Below are 6,642 nucleotides of genomic sequence, written 5' to 3'. Positions count from 1 at the left end.
CGCCGGTGTCGTCCCTTCTATGGAGAACTGGACTCCTGACTGTTGGTGTCAGCGTTCTGAGGAACGCACCGAATGAAAGCAGAACTCCAAAATAGGGGTGAAATTTTATGCATGGATAGAAAAGGAATGTAGAAGAGATTAAACTATTAAACACTATTGTGGGTTTCCAAAATGGATCTCAGCAACAGAAGCAGTCATATACCCGACCTTGATAGATGTAAACAGGATGGTAACTTAGCAACCTAGATGAACAGGATCATCTGAAGCCAAAACAAGGACTCAAAGAAAAAGAACATAAATTGTAAATTAACATTCATATAAAGAAAACATATATAAACTGTCTTCAGAGGGGCAGCATACAAATCTAATAAATTATTATTACAGTGGTACCTCGACATACGAGTTTAATTCGTGCCAGAGCCGAGCTCGTATGTTGATCAATTCGTATCTCGAACGAATGCATTTAGATTTGGCTTTTTGCGCCGAGATAACTGGAAAAAATGGAATTCTTGCGCCACCTAGTGGAAGCTCGGCTCGTATCCCGAATTTGAGCTCGGGTGTCGAACAGAAATTTTGCTCGCGTCTCAGCTCGTAACTTGGAATACTCGCATGTGGAGCAGCTCGTATCTAGAGGTACTACTGTATTATTATTATTATTATTATTATTATTATTATTATTATTATTATTATTATTATTAATCGATGGCATCTCGCCCTGGTGCAATTGGCAAAAAATGTTTCTGAAACTCTCACCAAGGTGTTGGAAGTGTGAAAAAGGATTGGGAACATACCACCACGTTTGGTGGACCTGCCTGAACTTGAGCCATATCAGAGTGCATGTGAGACTTTGCCATGTTTCAGCTCCAGCGCAAGCTGATTTTTGGCCTTGAGAAAGATCGTTTTGCTCACAACAGCAAACCAGAAGGTGGGAAAATGGACTTCCGGTTTGCCCATTGTGCTGTTTTTTTGCACTCCCGGGCTTTAGGAAGCTTCCCTGAACCCTCCGGAGTGCAAAAAGCAGATGCAATCTGTAACATGTGTGCTATAGGTTTGCCATCATGGGTACAGGATCTCCTGCTTGAGCAGTGGGCTAGACTAGAAGACCTCCAAGGTCCCTTCCAGCTCATTCATCCTATTCTATTCTAATCAAAGACTCCTTAGCAACTGCATAGATAGCAATAGCCTTTAGCCCTTAGACTTATATACCACTTCATATGCTTTGCAGCCCTCTCTAAGCAGTTTACAGAATCAGTGGGTCTTCATTTGACCCACCTCGGAAGGATGGAAGGCTGAGTCAGCCTTGAGCCTGCTGAGATTCGAACTGCTAGCGGTCAGAGTTTGCCTGCAATACTGCCTTCTAACCACTGCGCCCCCCCACCACAGCTTCTTGCATTTTCTCTACAATTGTCTATCCCAGGGTTAGGCCAAGGTGGCTCTTCTATGACATGTGGACTACAACTCCCAGAATCCCTGAGCCAATCATGCTAGCTCAGGAATTCAGGGAGTTGAAGTCCACATGTCATAGAAGAGCCACCTTGGCCTAATCCTGGTCTATCTCATTGCCACTCTTGACTTAGCCCCTCTACCATTCTGCTGCGATTGTCTGTGGTCCTCCCTTTCGTTCCATCCATCCCAGCTTTTGGGCCTTCTCCAGAGAGCTGGGTCTTGGCATCCTGCCTCTAAAGTAGGATAAGCTGGTTTCTGGGTCGTATCCTGGGAAATTTTTTAAGGGAGAATATTTACGTTAGGCCCGAGCTAATCCTTACTTCCTGGAAGAGAACACAGTTCCTTTGTAATCATTTGGAAGCAACCTACACCCACAGCTGAGGTCCATTTGCATGATGTACAACTGACAAACCTGTGGATGGAGAAGTGTTTGAATGGTTGGGTTGAAGAGAACGGAGAAGGGAAATGGGCATAAACACTAGCAAACGGAGCACAGCATTCAGTGCAATTGAAACATCTCCAAAACTAAGTGTCTGGTAGCCTCCAGACAAATCACATGCGGGCATGCAGGGCGAAATCGTGGTGCCCCTGCGTGCCCATGCACGATTTCGCTACCTGCCCAGGTGCAATAGCTTAATTGTGCTGGACTCCGCTAGCACTCAGAGCCACGGGGGCGAGCACACGTCACCATTCCACCTTAGCAGCCCACCTCTGTTAATAAGTATGCTTAATAAATAAATACCATTATTATTATTATTATTATTATTATTATTATTATTATTATTATTATTATTAATTAGATTTGTATGCCGCCCCTCTCCGTAGACTCGGGGTGGCTTACAACAATGATAAAAACAGTATATAGTGACAAATCTAATAGTTAGAATCTAAAATAACAATCATACATTTAAAAAGTCTAAAAAACAAGAAACCCCAATATATAAAAAACATACATACAGTCATATCATACACAGAAAACTACATAGGAAGGGGGAGATGTTTCAGTTCCCCCACGCTTGGCGACAGAGGTGGGTTTTAAGGAGTTTACGAAAGACAAGGAGGGTGGGGGCAGTTCTAATCTCTGGAAGGAGCTGATTCCAGAGGGTTGGAGCCGCTACAGAGAAGACATTGTTTAGTTGACTGGACCCAGAGGAGACCAACTCTGTGGGACCTAACCGGTCGCTGGGATTCATGCGGCAGAAGGCGGTCTCGTAGATACCCTGGTCTGGTGCCATGAAGGGCTTTATAGGTGATGACCAACACTTTGAATTGTGACCGGAAACTGATCGGCAACCAATGCAGACTGCGGAGTGTTGGAGTAACATGGGCATTAACGGAAAACAAATCCCTCTCCCGCCTTCCCTGCCCACAGCTGCAGCAGGCTTATGCAAATGGGCCTCCACAGTCCCTCTGTCTCTCTCTCTCCAGTGCTGGAGATTCAACAGGGCACGGAGGACCTGCTTGGCTTCAACATGGTAAGAGAGCGTGGCGTTGTTTTATGGGCGAAGGCTGGAGGGGGTTGGTGGATGGAAAAATCACTCCTAAGGCAGGGGTGTCAAACTCGGTTTCACAGAGGTTGTGTTGGATTTCGAGAAGGCGGAGTGGGTGTGGCCAGCGTGGATGTGGGCCAGCTCGATGTCACTCGTGTCGGGGGTACCTGGTGGCAGCCCAAGTGCTCTGTTAGTGAAAACAGGCCCTTCCCAAGCTCCGTTTTTAGTTGCAATGGCCTCCTGCAACTCTCTGCCATGAGTGTCCCTCCCAAGTTGTTTTTATTATTGTTGTGAGCCGCCCCGAGTCTTCAGACAGGGGTGGCATACAAATCTAATAAATTGAATTGAAATTGAATTGAAGTTCCATTTCTGCGGGCAGAAGGCATCATCTACAAACGCAAGCATGCTGATTTACAAACCAAGGACAACAAGCAATAACCAAACTACAGTGTTCCCTCGATTTCCGCGGGGGATGCGTTCTGAGACCGCCCGCGAAAGTCGAATTTCCGCGAAGTAGAGATGCGGAAGTAAATACACTATTTTTGGCTATGAACAGTATCACAAGCCTTCTTTTAACACTTTAAACCCCTAAACTGCAATTTCTCATTCCCTTAGCAACCATTCAGATTATTACTCACCATGTTTATTTATTAAAGTTTATCAAAAAAAATATTTATTAAAGGCGGACGAAAGTTTGGCAATGACATATGACGTCATCAGGCGGGAAAAACCGTGGTATAAGAGAAAAAAACAGCAAAATATTTTTTAATTAATATTTTTGAAAAACCGTGGTATAGCCGTTTCGCAATGTTCGAACCCGCAAAAATCGAGGGACCACTGTATATGTTTTTTTAAAATATATATTTTCAACAACCATTGTTCTTGTCCTACTGTAAACTTAAAATTTGCATGACACTTGATTAAGTTGGCCATGTTTACATACATGTGTGTGCACTTTTAAATCCCTTTCCACCAGGGGTCCTCAACTTATAGCCCATGGCCCATTTGCAACTGGCCCATGTGAATGGTGGGCTGGGGTGTGGGCGGTAGGCACACATACCCACTGCTCACACAAATGAAGTTGTATGCTTGTATGTGCCTGCCCCTCACACCAAACCGTTGCCTCTTCCTCCCAGCCTTGTCCCCTGTGCCATGTCCCCACCCCAGAAAGATTGGGGAACATTGCTTTACACTATTGTACACCTCTGCATATTTGGGAACATCTGAGTGTGCAAAAGAGCATTAGGGAAGTTTTGAATTAGCTCCACCTATCCTCAGACTGTCAATGCTACTCACGTTCGATACATGTATTAGGACTCTGTCCATAACTGTTGGGTTGGCAATATATTGGCTGCAAGGTGTTTCAGTCTGCCACAAGGGGGAGCTAGAGTTTATAAATTATTTCTCTGAGTCACCCTCTGTTTCTCTTTGGCTGCTCACTCTTAATGGCTACTCACTGTGAGGTTAGCTCTGCAATCTCTCTGTATTTAGTTATGTATTACAGCAAAAATGTGTTTAGGCTTGATATCATTGTTTGCTGATTATGACAAAGGGACCTGGTAAGAAGGACTATGTACTTGGCAATATTTGGATTGTTATTCTGACTTTTTAGGTGTATGAAACTGTTTATCTGAATATATTATTTCTCAAAGTAAATTATAATTCAAGTTAGCATATCTGTGTGTGGCTGAGTATATTCACAACTAATCTCAATCTAAATGTTTCTGAGTGTGCACAACCTTGGCAAACAAGGATTACTTTGCTCATAAATTAACAGCATGGTCCCTTCGATGATTGAGAGATCTGGAAAGCTCAAAAACTGAGCAAGTGACATTTTCATTGTGGTTTCTCTTTCTCTCTACAGAATATATTTGGGAAGAGTAAGGCTGTGTGAGTAACAATCTCTATGGAATTCTACGGCATAAAGAAATATACTGGATTAATATGGAATAACCCTGTGGGCATTTAAGGGTGGGGTTTTATCATGTCTTAAGAAAAGATAACTCTTATCTCAGGTTATCTTAGAAGGTCTTGTACAAAATAGCAATAGCCCTTAGACGTATATACCTCTTCATAGTGCTTTACAGCCCCTTCTAAGCAGTTTACAGACTCACCCTCTTACCCCCCACAATCTGGGTCCTCATTTTATCCACCTCGGAAGGATGGAAGGCTGGGTCAACCCTGAGCTGGTTAGGATCAAACTCCTGCCTGTGGACAGAGTCAGTCTGCAATACTGGTTCTAACCACTGGGAGGGAGGGAAGGAAGGAAGGAGGGAGGGAGGGAGGAAGGACGGAAGGAAGGACTGAAGGAAGGAAGGACGGAAGGAAGGAAGGAAGGAAGGAAGGACGGAGGGAGGGAGGAAGGAAGGAAGGACGGAAGGAAGGAAGGGAGGAAGGAAAGAAGGAAGGAAGGACTTAGATTTATATACCACTTCATAGTGCTTTACAACCCTCTCTAAGCAGTTTACAGAGTCAGCCTATCGACCCCCAACAATCTGGGTGCTCATTTTACCAACCATGGGAGGCTGGAAGGCTGAGACAACTTTGAGCCAGTGAGAATAGAACTGCCAAACTGCAGGCAGCCAGCAGTCAGCAGGATTAACTTGCAATACTGCATTCTCACCACTGCTCCACCACAGCTCTTATCAGCGACAAGAGCTTAATTAATTCACTGATTTTACCTTCTGACGCAGAAGGAGCCTTAATTCCAATTAGGGTTCCAATACAAGAAGGCGTCATAACCACATTCTTTCTGCCTGAAAGAACCAGATGTTGCTTGCCATCTAGTGTGTCTTCGTATTCTAAGTTTTCAGAAATGTTCTAAAAAACTTGGTGGAAGCCAGCTAAACGTGGCTTCAGGTTGGAGACCAAATGGGGCAAGGGAGCAGGGGGTGTCACGTATGCTTTCTTCAGCTCTTGCAGTTATACTGCTCAAAAAATGAAGGGAGCCCTCAAAGAACCCATCCTAGACCTGAATGAATGAAATATTCTCATTGGATACTTTGTTGTGTACAAAGTTGAATGTGCACAGCAGCAGGTGAAATTGATGGTCCATCAGTGTTGCTTCCTAAATGGACAGCTTGATTTCGCAGAAGTTTGATTTACTTGAAGTTCTTTTGTGTTGCTTAAGTGTTCCCTTTATTATTTTTGAGCAGCGTATAAACTGACTCAATAAAACATAACCCAAGTTAATGCTCAGGTTTTCTTTGCTCTGGCAAGAGGACTAGAGGGTAGCGAGCTCTTGCAAGCTGTTTTTAGTGATGGATGTAGCAAATGGGGACCTTTCCGGAAGGCTCTGAATTCACCATCCTTGTCTTGTGGTCCTTAAAGGTCTGAACTTCCACCGGAACCTCCAAAGAGACCCGGTAAGTGATGGATTCCATCCCATGGCGTTGTTTGTGTCTGGCCCTTTCCCTGTTTTTGCCTATCTTTTGTTCTAAGTTACTTTTGTTCCCTCTGCTAATGTTTAACACATAAAAGGCCCAGGTATATTTATCCTAGCTGATCAGAGTGGCCTGAATACTTGTTCTGATCTGGGTATATCACGTCAAGAGTTGTGACAGACATAAAGCAGCATACAACAAGGGTGTGTATAGTCATTGTAAGTGTGAAGAGTGGGGGAAAAAACCTCATTGTGTTGCTCAAGTGAAGGCAATGCAGGCAATTGACCCAAATTCTTTTTGTGTGTTTCAGACATCCAGGAGGA

The 6,642-nt window shown here is 44.0% G+C and overlaps 1 long non-coding RNA gene across 1 annotated transcript; it reads left to right on the top strand.

The window, feature by feature from the left end:
• Positions 1–2,872: 2,872 nt before the first annotated feature.
• Positions 2,873–6,642, top strand: LOC139175102 (uncharacterized). The gene is made up of 4 exons (XR_011560467.1): positions 2,873–2,921; positions 4,801–4,826; positions 6,267–6,301; positions 6,630–6,642. It is a non-coding gene; the product is annotated as an uncharacterized lncRNA (long non-coding RNA).

This window comes from Erythrolamprus reginae, chromosome 12 (genome assembly GCF_031021105.1).
Source record: "Erythrolamprus reginae isolate rEryReg1 chromosome 12, rEryReg1.hap1, whole genome shotgun sequence".
NCBI classification, from domain to species: domain Eukaryota; kingdom Metazoa; phylum Chordata; class Lepidosauria; order Squamata; family Dipsadidae; genus Erythrolamprus; species Erythrolamprus reginae.
The sequence above is the reverse complement of the archived record's forward strand: the minus strand, read 5'-3'. Positions and strand labels throughout refer to the sequence as shown.